General features: G+C 41.0%; 1 pseudogene; it reads left to right on the forward strand.

Annotated features, from left to right (window-relative positions):
• The first annotated feature begins 16,607 nt into the window (after positions 1–16,607).
• LOC137025170 (uncharacterized) lies at positions 16,608–17,311 on the forward strand (annotated as a pseudogene).
• The last annotated feature ends 8,046 nt before the right edge of the window (positions 17,312–25,357 follow it).

A 25,357-nucleotide genomic window follows, 5' to 3' on the forward strand; every position in this document is an offset into this window, starting at 1 on the left:
TGAAACACTCCTCTAATCAATAAAAGCATTAATAAAGCAAATCATGTGTGTTGTGGAGTTAAATCAAATAAATGTATAAAAATATGAGAATATTGTGTTACAAGGTTTGAGGATATAGTTATTAGAATGATATTAAATGATATAATCATCATGGGAGGAGTTTAAGGAAGCTGCACACAGCTGCTTCATCATTGACAAACACTAGAAAACATTTGCACATTTGTTTCCTAGGCAAATATCACCCTCATCCAGCGCTCTTTTTGTTTTCTGTCTTATAAAATATCCCATTACTATTTTGGTGTGAGAAACCGAATTATGAACAATTTCTATACCTGTTTGACCGATCAGGTCAATAGTGATTCATTCACTATTATGGCATTGCTAGTTCTGAATCTAAACAGCTGATAGAAACCAAACAGAATATGACTGCTGAAATATTATAGGAGAAAATTATTCTCACGCCAGAATAGGGCAATCTCCAACATCAGAGAAGGTTCTCTTTCATCATCTCAGCTGAGTCTGGAACCGCATACTACTATATAGCAGGCAAAAAGCAGTAGGCGAACGGTCCAATAACCAGTCCATCGTGAATGTGTTCGTCTTTCTGTGCTCCGAATTCACAATGCTTGGACAGCTCAATTGTAAGACTGGTGCCGGACTGTCTGGACCAAGAGAGGACTTTTCTCTGAGAAAACAAAGGAAATTAACATTTGAGCTTTCTCTTGCAAAATCCCCATCTGACTCGATCACACCTCAGCATTGCCTTAATCTAACTGTTATGGCGCACCATGCAAGTCTCGATTGTCAAAGACAAAAATAGCATTAGTTTATGTATTTGATGATGATTAGATAAAAAATCCTCCAGGAAATTATAGGCTGGCTTATTCAAACTGCTACCCAGGCTCAATGCACAGGGCAAAAAAAGTGAACTCAAGTATGGAATGAAGTGACCCAGACACAGTGCTTGAAATGAGCCAGGTTTTATTCAATCTCTTTCATGGGTCTACGTGGTCTGATGGCTTTCAGAGCCAGCTTCCTCGAGGTAGAACTGCTGGGCAGTATGGAAATCTTGGCACATGAAATGACTGAGGTGCTCTGTCTGGTTGCTCCATAGTCAGGCGTGGGCCTGCAGGGAAACTGAAAAACAGTGTTTGAGCATGCCAGGTACACTGTTGGCTACACATTGCTATTATGGGGTGTGTGTGTGTCACCTAGGTGTCCAAAGTTCACATTCCTGCCAAAGCCCAATGCATGCCTGGTGCTCAGCACTCAACCAATTGCTCAGCAAGTTGTTATAGGGGCCTCCCTGTGGGGAGCAGAAGCACCAGTCAGAAATTATGTCCAGCCAAAGAAGCGTCACCAAGATGACATTGTGCCCATCCCGTGTTCAGGCTGTCATCTACACCTCCTGGGTGGTCATGTTGTTCAGAACACCCTGTCGATGACCACTGATGATGGCAAGGTAGCCCGCGATTGTGCCCTGGGCCTTGAGCACTCCACGGTACTCTGTGGATCCCTGCAGATGCTCAAGCAACGTGGGCACCTTCTTCTCTAGCTGTAGTTTGTACCACCAAAAGATTGTGAATTTTTGTATTTTGTATTTATTTGTATTATTTTTAAACCTTTTTACAGGCTGTAGCAAGGTTAGCAGATCAGGGAAGGAGGAGGCGGGAACCAGCGACCATTTCAACACACTTTAATAAAAATATAAAATAAACAAACACAAAACGAATAGTAAAATGTCGCTAGTCAAAGTCCAGGCCTGGTCCTCTCTCGTCCTTCTCTGTCATCACTCCTCCTTTTATGCTTCTGGAGCTCCTCCGTGAGAGATACGAGACCGGTGCAGCGTGCATGTGATGCTCCTTAGCAATCATGCCACCGGCGTCGTGCCATTCTCTCACAGCTCTTGCCCCACCCTGTTTGTCACATACCCCCATCGCCCCTTGCAGGCCAGGGGTACTCCAGAGACTGCGCTCTACTCCTCCCAGGGAACCGTCTCAGAGGCCGCAGCACCTAGGGATAAGGACAGATGAGACAAGAGAAAAGTAGACGGAAGCACAAGGAGCGACAAAGACGATTGTACTGGACGCTTGGTGGACAGCTCAATCCTCCTCCGCTCCCCGGCGGACTGCAGCGAGTCCCCCGTTCTCTGTTCCTCCCCTTCAAATTTTTTTGTAATAGATTTTAAATTGATCACAGTCTAAATATGGGGTAAGTGACCTGCATGAAATGAATGATGTTGAAGGGGAAGGTGTGCATTGTGTGGGAAGTCCTCTATAAATTCTTCTAGGTCTTCACTGGATGGAAAGAGTGTGGTGGAGGACTCTGTAAGTGAGGATGGTGCAATTACAAAGTCACACTGTATGGTGTGAGGTTTGATTATGGTTTCTGTGTGTGTTATATTGTTCTGATGCGTACATGTGGTAGATCAAGCAGTGAATCTATTATTGTGAGAGTGGTATCAGGAACGTTAATTACAGATTTAATGAATTTGTTCTCATTTCTGTTCATGTCTGTTTGTGTTTTAATTGTTAATGTGTCATGTGTGTAGTGGATTATACATGATTTGTAAAATATCTCGCATTTTTCACTGCATACGTTTGGACGTGGATAGTGGCATGTCTAGAATATGGTGTGTTTGAGCGGACAAATATGCAGCACAGAACCTCCAGTGAGGTTCTGGGAAGTGATGTGTTGTACTGGGCATGTGTCTTCATGACAAGTGAGTTTACTATCTTTTGTCACAGAGAGAAATGTTGTTCCTTGAAATTTGCAATTCGAAAGATTGGTGAATGAAATACAATAATAGAAGAATGATCCGGGCAAAGAATGATGGGAAATTAAGTCTTTTGAAAGTCCTTGTTGGAGTGCCCCCTGTTGGCTTTCACAGTTTATCTCTGAGTTTAAGAAAATATAGAATTTAGTATGGACTCATGGCTGTATCATGAAGAAGCAGGATTAACTGGCTTGTGAGCTTGTCCACATGTATCCTGAACATTTTAAAGGTGATTCGAGTTTTTACCCCATTACCTACATGTGTTGCCTATTCTCAATGGGAAAGTGCCCAAGCAACATCGCTCTGCAAAATTGCTCAAAAAAAAAATTGGTGGCTAAGCTGCTCAAAAAGGTTTCAGAGATGCACCAGGTGCTTAGACTTGGACGTGCTCGCTACCAGGATGTCATCCAAGTACACAAAAAGGAAAGGCAGGTCCCGCAAAACAGAGTCTATGAGGCGCTGGAAAGATTGGGCGGCATTTTTTAAGGCTGAACGGCATGCGCAGAAACTCAAACAGACCAAACGGCGTGATGGGTGTACTAGCACCTGATGATACCACCGGACGAGGTCCACCTTGGAATAAAATCACCTTGCCAGCCAGGTGTGCTGAAAAATCCTGTATGTTCGGGACTGGGTATCAGTCAGGTGCCGTGGCCTCATTAAGCCGCCAGTAGTCACCACACGGGCGCCAGCCGGCACCAGGTTTGGGGACAATGTGAAGGGATGATGTCGGATCGGCGTACTATGCCCAGGCGTTCCATGTTTGCAAACTCAGCCCTTGCAACAGCAAGCTTGGTCGGGTCGAGGCGCTGAGCACGGACGTAGATGAGATGATGCTCCACACCATGCTTCACAGTAGATGCAGAGAAAGTGGGCTGAGTGAGGGCTGGGAAACTGGCCAGTAGACGTTGGAAATCATCGGAAGCTGAGAGTATGTTAGACAGTCGTATGGAGTCCGCCTCACTGAGCGTGCACGTATAAGAACAAAACGTGACAGCATCAATCAGACGGCGGTTCTTTACATCCACCAACAGTCCATGTGCACACAAAAAATCAGCGCAGAGGAGGGGCACGGCAACCTTTGCAGTAACAAAGTCCCAACTGAAACGCTGTCCTCCAAAACACAATTTGACATACCTCGTTCCATATGTGCGGATGGGGCTACCGTTGGCAACTTCCATAGGGGGGCCGTGGCTGTTGGTTACCATGTCCAACCGGGATGCAGGCAGGACGCTCCTTTGTGCTGAAAAGAAAATCAGGTCTGTGTTCACCAAAAAGATCCAGCATACGGTCCATGAGGTCGGATGGTTTGCTGTCACCCAGTCCTTGAAGTGAGAAAAGCCTGCTGGCTCTCTCAGCATCCGACAGTTCGAACGTTTTCAACAGGTGGGCTTTAAGTGTTGTATACTTCTCATTTTCGGGAGGATTTGTAAGAAGGCTCACCACTCTGGATGCTGTTGAATTTCCGAGGGCAGACACAACATATTAACAATATTTTGTTGTATCTGCGGTGATCTCACGCAGTGCGAACTGTGCTTCAGTCTGGGCAAACCATGCCGATGCTGATGAATCCCAGAATTCGGGGAATTTCAGGGTGACAGCGTTCGCGGTCATGATCGCGTCGTATCTAATTTGTAGATAGTTGGCATCCGGTATACCATGGAGGGATGAATGAACAACAATGCCTAAGTAACTGATTGAAGTTTGTACAGGAATATTACATGGTAGTTTAACTTTCTTAGCCATACTATTAAGTGGAAGCAAAGAGGATTTACCCCAATTGATTTTGTACCCGGAGAACGTACTGAACTTTCCAAATACCTTCAGTATCTGGGGGAATGAGACTTGAAGATCTGAAATAAACAGTAAAATATCATCCGCATAAAGCGATATATGTTGTTTGTAAGAGTTAACTGAAATTGAACAGACATTTTCCTGTCTTATCAGTTGGGCTAGGGGCTCGAGTGACAGCGCAAACAACATTGGGGATAAAGGACACCCCTGTCTTGTACCTCTTTGTAACTTAAAAGGCAGAGAGTGCACTCCATTAGTTATAACAGAAGCAGTGGGTTTTTTATCTAAAACCTTTATCATATTCACAAAGCCTTTGCCAAAGTCATACACATCCAAAACAGACCAGAGGTAGTCCCACTCCAGCCTATCAAACGCCTTCTCCGCATCCAAAGAAAGAAGTGCAGCTGGAGTGGAACAAGCCCGGGATTCATGTATGACATGCAGTAGTCTCCGAATATTATCAGCCGCTAACCGACCTGACATGAACCCTGTCTGGTCCGGGAGCACTAATTTATTAATATACTGCTGCAATCGTAAGGCCATAATTCTGGCATACATTTTATTATCTGTGTTCAACAAACTACTGGGTCTGTAATTTGCACAGTCTGAATGATCTTTCCCTTTTTTGGGTATCAACGATATAAGTGCTGTATTCATCTGTGGGTGAAAAGCGCCCACCTCTACTGCCGCGTGGATGACTGTCAGGAAGACAGGACCGAGTAAATCAAAGTATTTAAGAAATAACTCTGCCGGGATCCCGTGTAATCCTGGCACTTTGCCTTTCTTAGCACCTTGTAATGCCCTATTTAGTTCCTCCAAGGTAACTGGTCGTCCTAAAAGCTCAGCTTCTTCATGACTAAGGCGAGGTAAAATAAGAAATTGCAAAAAAGTAGTGCAGCTTGGACTTGTGGGATCGAGTTCGTAAGAATAGAGTTTAGAAAAGAAGTTGGAAAATGCAGAGTTAATCTCTTTGCTGTTCCTTACCAGTCCTTTAGATGGGTGCTTAATTATGTCAATGTAGGCTTTCGCTTGACTTTGCTTCAGTCTTAGGGCTAAAAGTTTGCTAGGTCTAGCACCACTGAAGCAATAGGTCTGTTTGGTTCTGTGAATCACAAATTCAGCTTTCCTTCTCAGAAGGTCTTTCAGTTCTGTTTTAAGGGTCTGAAGCGTCTTAAATAGCAAGTGAGAATAAGAAGATTTAAGCAACATTTCAGTTGATTGACATTCTTTTTCTAAGTGGTCAATTCTCTGATTCTGCATCTTTTTTACATTAGTGGCAAAAGCTATGGAGAAATCTTTGATAAAGCCTTTCGTAGCTTCCCAGACAAATATAGGGTCTTCAACTGAACCAATATTAAATGAGAGGAATTCAGACAGGCCGGCTTTGAAATCTTCATTGAACTGGTTATTCTGTAAAAGAGAGATCTTAAAACGCCACCGTGGAGATCTTTCAGTAAACCAATTGCATTCAAAATCTGCCATTATAGGATTGTGATCTGAAAGTATTGCTGGTAGTATCGTTGTCTGATCAAAATAGTTCAAAAGTTCCTTTGAGGACAATAAATAATCTATTCTTGAATATGAAAGATGTCGTGTTGAGAAAAAGGTAAAGTTTCTACTTAAGGGGTTACCAGATCTCCAAACATCAGCCAAATTTAGCACTTTTACAAAGTCATTAAGTGCAGCAGAAGAATTGAGCTGAACCTGATTGCAGGAGGAAGATCTATCCAACAGCGGGTCTATCACTGCATTCATTTCCCAATGAAAGCAAATAATTAGTTATCTGTGGAAAAAAATTTGCCTCAAAAATTGTAGGGGCATAGATTGATACAAATGCTATGTTCTTTCCCTTAATGTTTGTACAAAAATAAGCAAGCCTACCAGATTTATTTTGACTTTCTCTGTCAATCATAAGGTTACAGCTACGAGAAATCAGAACAATAGTACCTTTAGTTTTAGTGTTATCAGTAGAAAAGGCTGCAACTCTGTAAAATTTATTCTGTAATCTTTGAATGTCTGCCTTCTTTAGATGGGTTTCCTGAATTAGAGTTTTCGCCCCCTTCTATGCTGGTCTCCTACAACCCTCACAGCTGATCTGGTTGATAGCCTCTTTACCATTCGTCTATCTCCAGTTGGCAGCAATAGAAGGCGTACTGAAGAAGTTGTTGTTCCTTTCTGGAGAGACTACCTTACAGATGCAGAAGGTAAAAGTTTTAAGAATTTCTTCCATACACCGAAATATCTTCTTACTTGAAATTGATAATGCACTGCATCTTGTCATTTGTATACCAGTTAAAGTACCCCTGTGGTGAAAATCAAGTTTTTTTCTATGTGGTGTTTTTAATATGCTTTAAGACAAGCCATGTGCAAATTCATAAGTCAACACCATTGCTGAGTATTTTCTCTTTAAAACTGCAGTGATCTAAAGACAAATTCAATAATGCGGTATGAGATCACAATATCATTATGCAGCGTTTACCTCAGTAAGTTGACTGAGTGGATCTCTGAGTGGGCATTAGTGAGTTGAAGAAGGGGTAATTTGCATATTCATTGATCGGTGTATATTAAGTGTGGCAAGGGTGTAGAGTTACATTTCAAGCTATTGTAAAGGTGCTGTATGCGATTTCTCAAATTCGTTGTTGGACATTGTTGATTTTTGAAATCAACCCAAACAAACCCACCCCTCTCTTCATCTCCAAAACTCACACTCCAATCCTAACCACACTGCTCCGAGTTGGTCTTGAACCCTGGTCTGTCCGCTTCTGGCATGTGAGGAAAGTGCACTAACAATGTTGCTAAACACTGCATTCTCCAGCGATCATCAGTGCGCAGTGTTTTAACTGCACAACTCCCACCATCTGGCCACTGTTATACACGCAATGCGAGTGTATGCCTGTTTATCACAGCTGACGTGCAACAAAATAAAGCTTCATGAAAAATAAAGGGCAGATGACAAGGAAGCACAACAAATTAATGTTTAAGTACACAAGAGTAAATACAAACAAGTGTTCATTGTTGGTCGCCAAAAACACAGCAGCTCCAGACATTTAAAACCCAGTATTACTTCAATGATAAGGAATCAAAGCAGCCTCCATGTCTGTTTTCAGGCCTTCCCGCTTAGCTTTCTCCAGCACTGGAAAGCTTTTCTAATATAAACCTAAAGTGTTTTGTCCAGTCATAAACCTTCATTCCAGTGATATTCTTTTTAGCTCTTTTGTATTGTCACATCTCTTTTTTCAGTGTTTTTTTTTTCCTTATTTTATGTAAAAAAAAATTTAATCTGATTTATGATGTGTTGCTTTTTGCTCTAGATCAAGAAGGAACACAGAAGCTGGAAACCATTCTTGCCTTTGCCACTGGGGCCAACACTGTTCCACCAATTGAATTTCTTCACCAAGAGCATGATGCAGAAATCATCTCTAAACTGCCCATTGCAAACACCTGCATCAATTGTTTAAAATTACCACTGCACACCACCTACAGAGACTTTCAGGAAAACATGGACTTTGCATTAGGCAATACCCATGGTTTTGGCATAAAATAATTTATGGACAGACTTCCATCTCTGTATTATGTTTAAAGATCAAGTTCACACACAGATTAATAAATGCGAGTCAGCATTTAAATAATTTCAAAACAGTTCCTGACTCATGTTTCGGTGGTGGATATTGCACTTTGTTGAAAAATTAAACTTTGTATCTTTGTTAAAACAGTAAAATGGTAACATCTTACTAAGTACAGTTCAGATTTTCAGAGAGGTCAGTGAAGGAAAAAAAATGTTGCCAGTAATCTTGACAACTAACGGAATTTACGGAAGCTCATTTTCAATAAGTTCACTGACATATTGTTGCACTATGTTGTTCACCATGTCTCTTGATCAACTTTTTTAGATATAGTATTAATGTTGATGTTGTTAGTCATCCTTTTCAACAAAGGACATCAAATGTTGAAATTAATAGTTCAGTCAATTTTTCTCCATAGTCAAACACTTTAATAAAATGGTTTCACAGTTTCATTGCTGTTTATCAGTCATTTTTTTATTTAATAGAACACTTAAAAACGCATGGATGTAAAATGTAAACACGGAATCACATCCCATACAGAGAAAACTTGAATTATAAACTTATAACTTAAACTATAACAAAGCATGGCTATGTGTTTGCCACAGCTGAAGAGGGGTTTGCCCCCCTTGTGTTGATAGACCATGGTTATTCCACTGGTTCTGATATTCACTGGCACTTCTTTGAATTCGTGGCAAATAAATATAATGGAGACAAAATAAATGGAGTTCATTACGTGAATCTAACACACGTAAAGTTGAAAAGATTAACAAAATGAAATGACACCACTCGATTTAGCTCTGCCCATAACCTCCCAATTCTTTGATTATGCACTGACCTGCCAGTAATAACACTATGTCTGTTTGATCCTCTCCTGTAAAGCATGAAACGGGCAACACCAGTGTTTTCCATTCCATGATCACACCTCACCCTAGATGTTATTCCAAAGTTCTGAACACCAGCAATGAAGAGTGACAAAACACTAGAAGCTCTGTTGTTGTCTAGACAAGCAAGGTAGCTGATGGTACGACTGAAACCATCTACACAGCCATGAAACGCCATCCTCCATCTCACAAGTTTGTGGTTTCCATCTATGTGCCTAAGAGAAATTGAAACCAGAGTAAATTCTGTGGTAAAATTATAATAAGGTCAAGGTTATGCATCAATAATTTAAACATTAAAATAAACAAGTCTTAATTATGAGCTTTTTGGCTTTTGGTACTTGGTCCATTTTGTTGTAGACTTCAAATTTGGAAGGTAGCACATAGTTCTAATCAAGTGTTTTTTGTTTTGTTTTTCTCCCCCAATTTGAGAACAACTTAAAATAGGGCAGTATGTGAATTCTAAACCACCAAAACAAACACTCCCCAACCCAAAAGGATCACACCCATACCTTTATACCTCCACACCCAAATTCACGAACATGCTATGCAACACATGCACCTCCCCCATCAAGAGTGTATACGTCCCCTACTGCTGACTGGCTACAAGTGTGTTTTGGTGCTTTGTTCACTCCACTTTCAATAGTGTTTTTCAGAAATTGCATACTGCACCTTTTAGTATACTAAATCATGTCCAAGTGAATTGTAAGAAAATTACTCTTCACTTTGTGCTACTCAGAGGCGTGTTTAGGTTATTGGGCGCCCTAAGCAAATTTCTGGGAGGGGGCCGTGATCGCGTTCCCGGGGGTTTATCAGCTGGCAAGTTTCGATGCACATTTAAGAGTGCAGGTTGCAACTATTAATAACAATAATGGAAAGATGAGGCTTATCAGTCTGTCACAATATCACCCTGTTTGCACTTTGTTTTCTGTTTTGCTTTTTCCTTCATATCTGTTATCATAGTTATGTATCTTGATTGACAAGCTTACAATTCGATTCGATATCAGTTATTTTGGATTTACTGAAGATCAGGTACAGTACATGGCATATTTTCTCAAGAAAAAAAAAACTCAACTAATGCTGTAAAATATACATGGATCATTTGGTACTACATTAATATTGTAGATTAAAATTAACTTATAATTAACGCAACTGTGTGCTTTGCGTCATGGGTAAACACGCTACTAGTGCTACTTCATTTAAACTAAGTTTACCTTTAAGGAATTTACTTTTATTTTTCTCGTAGACTCTGTCTGACACGCCACCTTTGAATGCGTAACCCACGTGACCTCAAGCTCCCATGCACATATCGTTCGCCTGTGTTTATTGTAGACTGAAGAATTTCACCAACAACTCTGTTCAGGTTGTCATTTGATAGTGTTGCATACATCAGCGGCTGAACACCCAGCTGCTGTCTGTGCCTGTACATAGTCCGAGAACTTACGCCTTAGCACATTGCAATGCTTTGCCAATTCATTCCCAGGGATACTAAATGAGAAATTTGCTCTCTTGAAATGCTGTATAGAGGTCTGCCCTGGTGTCCAGTAATGACAGATGGAGAAAACAGGACATAATTGTTAACAGGATGACTTTGAATAGCATCATTGTAGAATTGTGAGCAAGCTGAGCAAGTTTTGCACATGTATTACCTGGTCTGAGAGTGACTTCCTGCTTAAACAGGAAGTAATGGATACCAAAAAAAAAAGGTACGAAAGTATGTGTGTGAAAGGAGAATGTAAGTATGTGAGAGTAAAAAAATGTATGTATGGACAGGCAAATGTATGTGTGTGAGAGTAGAAATGTATGTGTGTGTGAAAGGAGAATGTATGTGTGTGTGAGAGTAGAAATGTATGTATGTGAGAGTGCCAGAATGAATTATGGCTTGTACGGCCCCTCATATATTTTGGTGTTGCTCGGGTTTTATTTTCACCCGACTGAACATGTTCAATCAGCGTTTGTCGGTGTCTGTTTGGTAAGTGTAAACATGACTTCTTTTTTATAAAGCTTTAGATCCTGCGGCCCACTTAAATGTTGTTCTGTGCGGTGTGAAGTAGTCATTAGGAGCAGACATAGTCAATGTTAACCAAAAACTGATTTTTTTCCCCTCATTGCTTTGGGTTATTTTCGTATTGTGAATATAATGCTTGCGTGTTGTACTGTTTTAGGTTGTAAAGCCCTTGTGTGGTTAGGTGAGGTGCCAGACAGCAGTATTCACAAAAGATGCGATGTGCCAAGCAGATGTTGATTCGCCAATCAAGCATGCATCCACACAATATGCATGGAAACCAGAGCGAATAAGCAAGAGTAAGAATCCAAATTTTATTATTTTTTTGTGCTCCCTTTAGTCGTTGTTTGCAGTTAAATACATTTACTCATGTCTTTTCCAAATCATTAGGCATACAAATGAAGCAACATAGAAAACATGTTAGCTGCAGCACTTCCATGTCAAACGCATCATTTGAGGAAGGCCCTCTAGCTTATTCAACGCCCGTAAAAAGGTCTAGAAGAGAGGCTACAGATGATATCACTTTTATTCAGAAGTGACTAACCACAGCATCTACAATGAGAGGTGAGTTATGTGGATGTTTGGATTGCATGCTACTCATTAGAAAAAAAACATTTATTGAAATAGGTGATTTATAAGTAATGATAATGACAACACAACTTTGATTTGAAGATAAACAGAAGTAAGCTGTTTATGAGGTACAGCTATCATAAAGAGATACCTTGGAGGAAGAAACATGTTCAAAGACATGTTTGTGTGTAAACAAGTGAAAAGAAGTTAGCTGTTTATGAAGTACAGATGTTATGAGAGATATATAGATAACTTGTTTATGGGTAAACAGTGAAACAATTGGAAGTGATAACTTTTATATAAAAACAAACTGTTGATAAATTGGAAATTGATCTGTAAAGAGAAAGATTGTGATCGATAACTTTTGTATAAAAACAAACTGTTGATAGATTGGAAAGTAATGTGTGGAAAAAGAAACTCCAACAACAGATGTTTGTATTAAAGAATGACAGACAAGTGGTATTGTAACGCTTTTATTAAAGCATATATTAATCACTTATTAAAGAATAAAAAAAACAACTGGAAATGCATTCGTTTGTAACATGTTAGTAGATTAGAAAGGAACTAATCTGTATTAAAAAGAAAGGGAGTCTTACCGTTGAAGTATGTCTTGATCAGAAGCCCAGGACGCAGCAGAGGAGAAGAGTCCAGAACAAAGCGACGAGTCCTCTATATATAGACATATGAGGGGAATTCCCAAGAAGATGACATCAAGTGGTCAGATAGTCTATAAAAGGCTGGACCATGAAGAGAGCAGGAGGGGCTGCTTCACACCTGAGGCTGTACCTCCGACACCAGAACCAGCTGATGATGCCTCCATCACTGATATTGCCTTGACTGAAGAACTTTTCAATACTTATACTTTATTTAATTACTTGTATAGAATGTTAGTAGAATATATGTAATGCTAGTAGTATTAATGTAATAAATAAATGAACTTATAACCTTATAACTAAACTCAGCCTCGTGGCATTAATTTAAGTCGTTGAGCCTGAACAGACCACGGAGAAGTCTTCTGTCTGATTGTAAGTATTTTTAAAATGCTTATAATTTAGGTCAGATTTGACTTTCTTACCTAACCTGAGAATAATAAAAATAAGGTAAAGGTGGTAAGAGATGCATCGTAAAACAATACTTACCTGTTGATCAAGCATTGCCTTAAAATTACACCAGAACATTTTTATTTTATTTAGTAACTTTTAGGAGCATGTACTAATTTTTGCTACACAACATTTTATCACCTTCATCACAAAATCTTATTTTCCTGAATAATTTTCATATATATAATTTGCTATATACACTACTATATTCTATAGTTTCACATTCCACCTTGTTAGGTCTATAAACCTAACAGGGGTGGAAAATATTAAGCTAAGATAGTTATAAAAGTTTGTTGATCACTGAAAGAGCTATGTCAGATTTTTTTTAACATTTTCTTTTTTTGGTGGAACAAACATTCACCATAATATAGCCTAACATGGTGGAACATTAAGGGTGGGACAAACAGGATAACATTTCAAAAACTAAAAAAAAAAAAAAAAAAGTTAGGAGTGAGAGTGGAAGCTAACCTCAATTTATACAGTTGAATTCCAGCGGGAAAAGGAAATGATGTCACTTCTTGATGGTCTCAATGAAATTGCAGTGGGTTTTGGAAGGCGAGAAAGTAAATACTAACAGGGTGGAAGAGGACTTAAGGGATAGAATAATTGAAGAAAAAAACCCATGTATTTTCACATGATTTATAAGTATGATTAGAGGCAGTTTAGCCTAGTCTATCAAATAATTTAAAAATATTTTGAGGTTTTTAATCATTCAATGAATGAAATCTGGTCACTTTGCACTGAGGACATAAAATTTGATATATATATATATCAATAAAAAGGTGTAAAATACAAAATTGTATTTTTAATGTCTATTATCTCTTTTTAAGTGATAAAGAAGACCTAAATATACAATTTAAGCCATTTCTTAAAAATATGTGACTCATTTTAGAGAGAATATGAGTAAATAAATCATTGAGACAATAAAAGTCACTGTATAACAGGAATGAACCAATGATAATAATAATAATATCTTGGCAAAAGGATGCTGCAAAAAGTGTTTATTAAAAGATTTATCCTCTCTTTCAATTTTTTTATCTCAATGAAAAGTTAGATTTTTTGTGACCTTTTTTTAAAAAAAAAAAAAATAATAATGATTGAAAGGATGAACAATGTAAAAATAAATCTGCAGCCGTCTTTGATTATATTTACCAGGGGTGCCAATAATACTGACCACATCTGTATAGCTGTATAATGGCTAGATTTAAAGAAACAAAACTGCGCCGTGACTAGTTGATAGATGGGAAACGTTCTTTTCTTGCACACTTTTAACAACAGAAACAGGTCCAGTACTTCTCAAAGATAACTAACAGCTCTATTAGGCAATTCTGCACATTCCTCTGCAGAGACACCATCACTTTCTGACATGGAAAACAAGGAAGGCTTTAACAAGGAAATTTTATCTTCAACGAGGAAGTTTCATCTTTACCAATGATTGCTTTTGTCTTATCTTCTAAAATTTTTGTACAGGAAAGAAAACAAGTAATGTAATCTGTCTCTGTAGAAATGACAAAAACAGTAGGCGTAACAATGTATTACCCAATAATTGTGTATCTATATATGTATATAAATACATATGGCTCTTTATAGAAACTGTAGTGCTTGGATTTGAGATTTGAGGGAGTTAAAGAGAGCTGAAGACAAGTGCACATCAAAACCCAAGTAACATGAAGACTGTGGCTTTTCTTTGTTTTAGTTTCTTATGTTCTAGGTGAGTTGTTTTATAATACAGCAACTATTACTCAATTTTATTACACCCGTAATTTGGACAATCCAATCTAAAAACTTAATCTTAATATGACTCTTCCTTGATGTTTAACAGTCCTTTCACTAAACAGAAAAGCATGAGAAGTTGTATTGAACTGTCTCATATAGTAACGATTATCTCTTGATTAATTCAGTTTGTGTGTGTAACAGGTGCACACTCTGTAGCAGCCCGAGTGACAGTTTGGAAACTAAACCTTTGAAAGATGTTTATACTTACGCGAGCGTAAGTGGAAAAAGGACAATCTACACATCTCACTACAGTTGTTTAAAGACAGTTTATTGGCTTATCAGAGAGCTGCCAAAGCTGCAAAAGCAACCTACTATTCAAACTTAATACTGCTTAATCAGTCAAGACCTAAAATCTTGTTTTCTGTTATCAATTCTGTTGTCAATCCCCCGGTCAATACTATGTCTGTTGCCTCTGTTGCTCTTTGTGAAAGCTTCTCAAGGTTTTTTAAGGAAAAAGTAAACTAGGGCTGTTAACTGATATTACTCCTATTGAGCTGCCTCTCCCCCCGGAGTTGTCTGTATCTTGGGACGATTTTGAACTCGTCTCCTTTCAGTCACTCTCAGACATTATTGTCAAGTTGAAACCATCCTTTTCTTCATTTGACGTTATCCACCCTAAATTTTTAAAGCATATTGTTGATTCGGTTGGACCAGGTCTAGTGTCCTTCTTAAATAAATGTCTTTCAACTGGGGTAGTTCCTGCTCATCTGAAAGTGGCTACTGTCACACCACTCCTCAAGAAGCCTTCACTCGATCAGTCTGTGTTAAAAAATTATCGGCCTATTTCTGTTTTACCATTTATTTCCAAGGTTTTGGAAAAGATTGTGTCTTTCCAACTTCAATCTTTCCTAGCTGTAAATAATCTGTTTGAGCACTTTCAATCTGATTTTAAGGCTGCCCACAGTACTGAATCTGCTCTTTTGAGAGTGTTAAACGACATCTTTTTAGCCACTGATACGGGTGACTCTGTGGTCCTCGTGCTTTTAGATTTATCAGCGGCTTTCGACACTATTAACCATTCTGTATTAATAAATAGACTGAAATCTTGGGTGGGTCTCTCTGGGACAGTGCTAAAGTGGTTCCAGTCATTTTTATCTGACAGGAAATATGTGGTTAGTCTAGGAGAATTTTTATCTTCCGCTGCCTCTCTCCCCTGTGGCCTTCCTCAAGGCTCTATTTTGGCCCCCTCCCTATTTTCATTATATATGTTACCTCTTGGATCTATTTTCAGGAAACATGGAGTGTCATTTCACTTTTATGCCGATGATACTCAAATCTATTTACCTTTTAGGAAAAATGATCCACTGGCCATGACTGCTCTTTTATCTTGTCTAGAGGAGGTTAAATCCTGGTTATCTCAATTTTTTATCCCTAAATGAGGATAAAACAGAAGTAATTGTTTTTGGCCCTTCAGAAAATATGAAAGCATGTAATTTTGACCTGGGATCCCTATCGCTTTTAGGTCTTCACATGTAGGTAATCTGGGTGTTATTTTAGATGACTCACTAAAATTCGAGAGATGGCGGTGCATGCTTTTATTACGTCACGTCTCGATTATTGTAACTCAATATATTGTGGCATCTCCAAAGCTCAAATTGCCCATCGTCAACTGGTCCAGAATGCTGCCTCTAGATTTATTTTAAAAAGAAAAAAAGGGATCACACCACTCCACTTTTAAAGGTCCTTCATTGGTTGCCCGTTGAATTTAGAATACATTTTAAAATATTATTGTTTGTTTTTAAATCATTACACAATCAAGCACCTGGCTACCTATCTGAACTACTGCATCGGTACATCCCCTCGAGAAGCCTAAGATTTGGTTACCAGAACCTTCTTTTAATCCCTCACTCCAGACTTAAGCGTAGAGGTGACCGTGCCTTCTCTGTAATAGGTCCTCGCCTCTGGAATGACCTGCCAGTGGAGATCTGAATGGCCCCCAGCTTGACCGCTTTTAAGTTTCTTCTAAAAACCCATTTGTTTTCATTGGCCTACTAGGTTCTATACTCCTGCCTATTATTTTTTTTATTGTGTTTTATTTCTCTTTTTTGGTTATTTGTCTTGTTATACTATGTTTTATGTGATTTACTATTCTTATGATGCTGTTTCTCTTGTGAAGCACTTTGGTCAGTCTTGTGGCTGTTTTAAATGTGCTATATAAATAAAGTAAACTTGAAACTTGTTTATGAATTTCTCTGGGAGAACAACAAATGCATTGCCTCCGATACAATCGAGGTGGACTTCCTACAAGAAATGCAGAATGGCAGTTTGCAGGCAGAGCGATACGTCAGCTTCACCATGCAAGACATAAACTACATACTGAATGTGACGGAAATGTTGAAGGAAATGAGTACTAAAGTAATCCTGCCTCAGGAATTTCATGATAGGCAGATACTCAAGTTATAAAAAACATTCAGACTTAATGCTCAATCAATTCTTTTTTACGGTAAGAAAAAAACAAAACAAAAGAATCTAAAACTTTAAAATTTCCAAATGCTTATTGAAGATGCTTTATACTCCCATATCCACAGCATGAGCCAACCATTCGGCCAACTCCAGCTATGATGAAGTATCTGTCGTTCTACAGAAACCTGATGAAAGATGATCCGGTGTACTTTGCTGTGGGTCTTCTGCCCTGCGAAAGACTCTGGGGGTGGCTGGCTGAAAACCTCAACACACCTCCAACTACTGCGTACTACTTTTGGAAGGTGGAGAATATGGGCGGCCATCCTGAGAAGCACTACAGAGCTCTGCTGAACAAGTATCTTAACACGCCTAAAAAAGTTGGGAAGGCCAATGCTGTATTCAATGCACAGATGCAAAATGAGCACGATTTCTTCTTCTCATCCTGAGTGGTTGATGGCTGGCTAGTGGTTATGAAGTGTTCCTGCAATTATAAACGGAAATGTGATACAAATATTAAAAAAAAATTCTTTGCATGACCCTCATGAAATTAATGAGAAATCCTATTAATGGTTATTCAGGGCATTTATTCTGTATTCTTCAGGTGATCTTTGACTGAAGTTTGTAGGAGAATAAAATTCAAGTTTTGTTTCATTAAAACTGTAGGGAAGGTGTGGGGATGAAGACCAGGATGCTTGAAGTGCACTAAGTATCTGAAACTTCAATATTATTTCTACATGTTTATCTGCTACAATTAAAATTGTTTTGAAATCTGCAACTTGTGCTTAAAATGTGAAAGTAAATGGGAAAATGGGAATCACAGTCTTACTTAAAACAACAACAACAAAATATTACATTTGTAAATAACATATTTCCATGGTGACAATTTTTTAAAAAACCAGTATGGCTCATACAATGACAAAAACACTTATTATTTTGGTGGCATTGGCCAATTTACGGACACAATAACTAGGCTTTGAAGCATGAATTTAATGTTTTGGCTAAGTTAGTACATTTTGCAGAAATGCATTAGAGTTCTGATGTTTCAGCAAACAGTTCAGACATGGTGTACAGGTATGTTTCAAAGTTTACTACACTGCAGTTGTCTCGGCTGTTGAATTGTACAGCATCATCAGTGATGTGAAACATTGAGTGGCTGGAATTATTTTGCCTTCATCCTTTCTAGTTTACCTGAGCTTTGTGGTGTGCAAGACAAGATAGATGGGATTTAGTTTGGGATTAGTTGAAGAAGCCTATTGCTCACCTTTTGTTTTTGGGTGGTGGAGAGCCCGAGTCCTCTCAACTCTCACAAGTCCAACTAAGACTGACCACACACTTGAAGAAATTAGGGCCAATTTTGAGCACAATTTGCACCCCCAAACAATCTGTGGCCCAATAATATAACACTTATAATTAATTACTCTCTTTGCATTGGCTGCCAGTCTGTTTTAGAATAGAGTTAAAAACTTTACTCTTTGTTTTTAAGGTTTTACATGGACTAGCTTCTTCCTATCTTTTGGACCTTTTAAGTACAAACACTCCAGCTAGACAATTAAGATAATCCAATCAGAATCTCTTACTGGTCCCTAGATCTCAGCTAAAGACTAAAGGTGAGCTCTTTGAGAAGGCTTATAATCGATGAGTTCAAATGGGCTTTTGTCTAAATATTAATTGCTGTATTTGTGTCTTATCAGTGTCTTATTGTCATTTTATTTTATTTTTGTTTTGCTTTGAATTGAATTGATATTGTTCAGCACAATGATCAACAACTTTTGTTTTTATTGTGCTTTATAAATAAATTGAGATTGAAAAATAAATTGAGATTTGAATAATGTAGTGATTATAATATTGATAATTATTAGTAGCAATGGTAGTGATGGCATGATGGCAAAAAACAAACAAACAAACAAACAAAAAACAAATACAATAAACAAGACTTACCAAATATTGTCTAAACAAAGTTAACATAATTGCTTTTAATCCACAGTAACGATTATCAAAATAACTACAAGTGTGGCACTTGTTATGAAAACAGAGAGGACGCGGGTCCTGAACTCCATTCAGAGGTGGTCATTTATTCAGACTGAAAATGTTTGCAGTGTGTCATGGTTTATTGTTTTAATAGAGATCTGCAGTAATGGTACATCTATCATGCGTATCCACACCACTAGGGGGAGCTCTTGCAAAGCTCTGCTCAAGAGCACACTGAACCAGAGATTGTACAGAGATTGTATATAATGGGGAGATAAGAGGGTCTGTATCTCTTACCATTGGAGAAAGTGTAACGGCTAACTTAATCACATGTGGCACCTCTCAGCCTATCATGTAATGGCAGTGACGTCAGTCGCAACATTCCCTAGTCCGCCTTCTCTTAAAAAAAATACATTTTTCTCAAGCTAAAATATACATATAGTTCCCAACGAAAGTATTGTTTAGTGTAAAACAATCTGAAGCTTGGCAAACAGGCTGTCCATTAACAGGGTTGGGAAGGTTACTTTTAGAATGTATTTCACGGGGGGGGGGGCGCTAGTGAGCTATGGGTCGGTAAGTCGCATTCCCCTGCAGCTCCCGCAAAATTATTAATAAATTGACATCTTTCACAATAATTCCTACATAATAAGTTTTTTATTGAAAGTTGGATTAGATCAAGCCTTCTTTATACTATTTAGTTACAAGATGAAAGTGAGCTCGAAGACACAATCCTCAAAAAACAAAAAGCAGACTGAGGTAGGCCCTATCGCACCGACCTCCCCTGACGAAGATGTTCCATCGGGCGAAGCTTCGCAACGGTCGGCAGATGCTACAGTCCTGGAAGCTATTAACTCGCTACATTCTGATCTACGCGCTACTAAAGATGAAATCTGCCATACTATTGACACTCGTATTGAAGAGATGGCCACAACTATCAGAGGTGAAATTTCTGCTCTCAAATCTGAAACTCAGGTCGCTATTCTGGCCTTGCAAAATACGACCGCGCAACACAGTTCTACTCTTGCCGACCTAGAACGCTCAGCAACGCATTCTTCGGATAACATAACCAAGCTTCAGTCGGAGGTGAAACGCTTATGTGCTGAAGTGAATCTTCTTACTGACAAGTGTATGGATTTAGAGGGGCGATCTAGACGACAAAATGTGCGAATAGCCGGACTGAAAGAAGGTTCTGAGAGGGGCAAAGAAATCAGCACATTTGTTTCAGAACTTTTGAAATGTGCGCTGTCACTAGAAGATTGTCCACTAGTGGATCGTGCCCACAGGGCTCTGCGAAAGCGCCCGGAAGATACCGAACCGCTGCGATCTCTTATAGTACGACTTCATTATTTTCGGGATGTGACAACAGTCCTCAAGAAAGCTGCTGAACGAAAGGATCTTACTTATAATGGTCAGAAGATCCGTGTTTTCCCAGACTTCACCCCTGAGGTGGCAAAGCGCAGAGCTGCGTTCAACAAAGCCAGAACAATGCTTCGAGATAAGCCAGGGGTACGGTATGGGACAATATTTCCAGCGAAGCTGAAAGTGACCTTTAATGGCATTGAGACAGTGTTCACGGATGCAAGGAAAGCCGAAGAGTTTGCAGAGCTTCACTTTGGTACGGGCAGGAAGGATGCTGGGGATCTGTAGACCGCTGACAAATGCTTTTTTGTGCTGGGTAATTAATCACTGCAGAACGGTGTAATGTAGAGCGGTCTAATGTTTAGGTTTACGGACTGTCTTTAGTTCTGTTCTCTTTTGAAACTGTCTTCTAGCTCACTTTGCAGCAAATACGGTATGATTAACCTTACAGAATTTTTATTCTTTATTTTATTATCTCTTTTCATAAGTTTTAAATTTTGTCAAGTCTTGATTTTTTTGAGCACACAATATCTGCCTGTTGCGGGGCTGTTCTAAACTTCTATTATTAGAAGGGTTTAGTGAGGGAAGTTAGCATGGTGAATGTCTATTTCTCAATATCATGTTATTGCTGTTCTGTGTTCTTTTTTAACTTCCTTAGTGGGGTAGCTTTCTCTCAGTATAGGCAAGAGTATGTTAAAGGGAGGGTTGTTTTGGGACATTTAAACTCAGGATTTGACCATGCATTTCGCACTGATGGGGTTTATAAACAAACTGAATGAGCCTACGCGACGCAGGATAATTTAATGCAGCAGGATAAAGGGAGACAATTTACTGTAGTTACTTGGAACGTTAAAGTATTAAATCACCCAGTTAAAAGGGGCAAGGTATTGGCGCATCTAAAGATGTTATCTAGTGATATAATTTTTCTCCAAGAAACGCACCTAAACGAAAATTGAATACATAAAGCTAAGATGAAGATGGTTTGGTCAAACTTATCATTCTACATGTGCAGTTAGATCAAGAGGGGTGGCCATACTCTTCAGGAAGGGCACTCCATTCACTCATAAGACAACTATCGCAGATAAGGAGGGAAGGTATTTAATTGTTATTGGAGATTTATATTCGTTACCCATAACACTGGTTAATATTTATGGCCCTAATTCAGACTCACCTTCATTTTTTAAGCATGTTTTCGCTCAAATCCCTGACATCTCGCAAACAAACCTACTCATTGCAGGTGACTTGAATTTAGTTTTGGATCCATATCTGGATAGATCATCGTCCCGTAGAGCACCTCCTTCTAATTCCAGCATTTTTATGAAGGAATATTGTAATAATTCTAATTTGTTTGATATTTGGAGAATTTTTAACCCTCAAAACAGAGCATACTCTTTTCATTCCAATGTTCATAATGTATATACTAGAATTGATTATATCTTGGCTGATGCTAAATTGGTGTCACTTGCTAGTAAGGTTGCATATCATGATATAGTGATCTCAGATCACGCTCCACTTTCATTCTCTTTAAATCTAGCTAATTTGCCTCATTGTGACAGGATATGGAAACTGGACCCACAGCTTTTAAAGGAACCACAGTTCCCTTTCGTGGGAACTATCGACGCTACGTCGTTGACGTGATGGGAATCCTCTGTGTTTTTGTGTTCGTGAAGCACCACTGTATCCAACCAATGAGAGAGAGAACGTGACGTCATAGGCGGGCGACGTCGCGGACTATAAAGCACGCCCAAAAACAGAGAACGCTAGCTTCTGTTGTCTTCAGTAAGCGCTATCTGTATCTTGTCTGTCTTATTTACTGTTGTCTGTCTACCATCTCGCCAGAAAGTGATCTCTTTGTCTGAGGACAAGAGTTTCTAACAAGTGAAATAGACACATAAAAAAGACATATATATATATATAAAATGACGGAGAAAAGCCAGCGTTTCACTAAGTGTGCACCTCCTTGTCCGCGATTCATCGTGGAGGGAGATACACACGAGATGTGTGTGAAATGCCTGGGAGTTGAGCACGCACAGGCAGCTCTTGAGGGGGCTGTCTGTGTGCACTGTGAGCGGCTCACTCTCAGGGCGCTGCGCTCACGCCGGGCGCTCTTTGAGGAGGGCGCCGCGGCGAGTGTTCCCCGCGGGTCTGGTCCCGCTGCTGCCGAGGCACAGCGAAGGCTATACTCGTGGGGTTCACAAATGGATCTAGCAGAGGGGGGAGAGACGGGCTTTGCCTTATCGCTCCCCTTACCTGCTAGATCTAGTGTCTCTTCTTTGGTGGTGGAAGCACGCGCTGCGGTTTCTTCCCCCCGAAGAGAGACACCGATACTGAATATATCTTCCTCCGAGGAGGTTGATATTGAAGGTATCGAGGGTGGAGATGAGGGACCGTCATCCTCATCTCCAGCCCATGAGGAGCTTGCTGAGGTTATGGCCCGGGCAGTAAAAAAGTTGAATATAAACTGGCCCGTGGAGGAAAGCGTTCCCAAAATAAAGAGCAAACTGGACGAACGCTTTCTTCCAGCCAGGTCATTGCCTCAGCGTCGGGGACTGCCGTTCTTTCCCGACCTCCACGCCGAGGTGTCGAGGTCGTGGAACAGACCCGTGCAGTACCGTGTCTTCAGCCCGCAAACATCCATGTACAGCAATATTAACGGGCTGAAACAACACGGTTATGGGGCGATGCCTCGGGTTGAAGAGACGCTTGCGAGCTATCTCTCGCCCGAGTCTGCATCGTCCCTGAAATCCCGACATTGCCCACCAGACCATTAAAGCAAACATCAAATCTGGTGGGCAAGGCTTACTCGGCAGCGGGTCAGGCTGCGGCGTGTCTGCACACGATGAGTATACTGCAGGCATATCAAGCTGATCTGCTGGGGGAAATTGATGAAAGTGGGGAGGTAACCTTTGAGACAATCCAAGAGCTGAGGAGAGCCACGGATTTAGCTCTCCGTGCCACCAAGGAGACGGCCAAGTCAGTGGGCCGCTCCATGGCAGCACTGGTGGGCACGGAGAGACATCTGTGGCTCAATCTAGCTGACATAAAGGACAAAGATAAATATGTCCTCATGGATGCGCCGCTTTCCTCCGAGGGCCTGTTCGGTGACGCAGTTAATACTGTCGTCGACAGGTTCGAGGAGGCAAAGAAGCAGAAGGCGGCGTTTCAAAGGTTCCTCCCTCGAAAAACTCATCCCCCTGAGGCTGCCGGGCGGGGGCAGCCTCAGCCGACAGCCGGCTCCTCGGGGCACAGACCCCAACAAAAGGCCAGTGTGGCCGCCCGTGCTCCCCGCGGAAAGCTTGGGGACCGGAGCGTGCTGCACAGCCGAAGCCTTCCGGGGGTAGGGCGGATCTGAGGACCGTCATTATTTCCCGGAAGGCTTCCCAAAAGAAATCCTGACGCTCGTGGGCCAGGGTTTCTGAGGGCAGCCCCTCCGAAGGGGTTCGACGATTAATTTCTATCGTTCCCCTTCGGCGCCCTCAAGGGACTGTTCTGCCAACCCTGCCACCCAGTGTGCGACAGGGCGCAGCAGTCCCTGTCGATCCTCCGAGGAGGTTCGGCCAGCACGTGATTCGTTTATCTGCCGGTGCGCCGCGTCAGATAAACGAGCCAAGTGCTCAAAAAACACCAGAGACCAGTCTCGAGAGGCTGGTACCCTTAGTAGATCATTCAGAGGAGTGGAAATGTCTTCCGAATGTTTCGAAATGGGTGCTGTTCATAGTAGAACGGGGGTACAGAATTCAGTTCGGTTCTCTTCCCCCCAAGTTCAGTGGAGTGATTCACACTGTGGTTGCTCCAGAGCAGTCTCTGGTTATGGAACAAGAAGTTGCGACGCTTTTGCAAAAAGGAGCTATAGAAAGGGTTTCTCCTCCCAGCAAAATGTCGGGCTTTTACAGCCGCTACTTCATTGTTCCAAAGAAGGATGGAGGGTTGCGTCCGATTCTAGATTTACGCATACTAAATCGATCTGTAAAGAAGTTGAAGTTCAAGATGCTTACACTCAGACAGATTATTCCACAGATCAGATCCGAGGACTGGTTTGTGGCGATAGATCTGAAGGATGCGTATTTTCACATATCCATCCATCCTTCTCACAGGAAGTTCCTCAGGTTTGCTTTCGGGGGCGAAGCATACCAATACAAGGTTCTTCCCTTCGGCCTATCACTGTCACCCCGCACGTTCACGAAGTGCATGGATGCAGCCTTGGCTCCGCTGAGACTCCGGGGCATCCGTGTACTGAACTATATCGACGATTGGTTGATATTAGCTCAAACGGAACGTCAGGCAGTTCTACATCGAGATGTGGTTCTGTCGCACATGAAAAGGCTTGGGTTGAGGCTCAATGCCAAAAAGAGTGTGCTGGTCCCGAGGCAGGTTGCAAACTACCTAGGTGTAATCTGGGATTCCACCACGATGCAGGCGCAATTGTCCCCTGCTCGTGTGGATTCCATCCTCGGGGCCGTGAAAGGGGTGAAGTTAGGCCAGTCACTCACTGTAAAACAGTTTCAGAGACTGTTGGGTCTGATGGCAGCTGCGTCCAACGTTATTACTTTTGGCCTTCTGCACATGAGACCCTTACAGTGGTGGCTCAGGACCAAGGGGTTTTCCCCGAGGGGAAATCCTTTTCGCATGATCAAAGTCACGCGGCGATGCCTTCGTGCTCTGGTCATGTGGAAAAAGCCTTGGTTCCTGTCCCAGGGACCCGTGTTGGGAACTTCATGTCGTCGCGTAATGCTTACGACAGATGCGTCCCTCACGGGCTGGGGAGCGATCATGAGTGGTCGCTCAGCTCAAGGTCGGTGGGATATACACCAGGCCTCCTGGCACATAAATCGGCTGGAGATGCTGGCAGTGTTTCAGGCTCTGAAACACTTCCTATCCGACCTGAGGGGCCACCATGTGTTGATCCAGACAGACAACACTACGGTGGTCTCTTATATAAATCACCAAGGGGGCTGCGGTCTCGTCCACTGTGCGAGCTAGTCAGCCGTATCCTCCTTTGGACCCAGGGGAAGTTACTCTCGTTGAAAGCGGCGTATATCCCAGGGTATCTGAATATGGGGGCGGACGCCCTGTCGAGGCAAGGCGCGAGTCCGGGGAATGGAAGCTCCACTCCGAGGTAGTGGAGCTCATATGGAAAGTGTTCGGTCGAGCGGAAGTCGATCTCT

Source organism: Chanodichthys erythropterus, chromosome 8 (genome assembly GCF_024489055.1).
Source record: "Chanodichthys erythropterus isolate Z2021 chromosome 8, ASM2448905v1, whole genome shotgun sequence".
Classification (NCBI taxonomy): Eukaryota; Metazoa; Chordata; class Actinopteri; order Cypriniformes; family Xenocyprididae; genus Chanodichthys; species Chanodichthys erythropterus.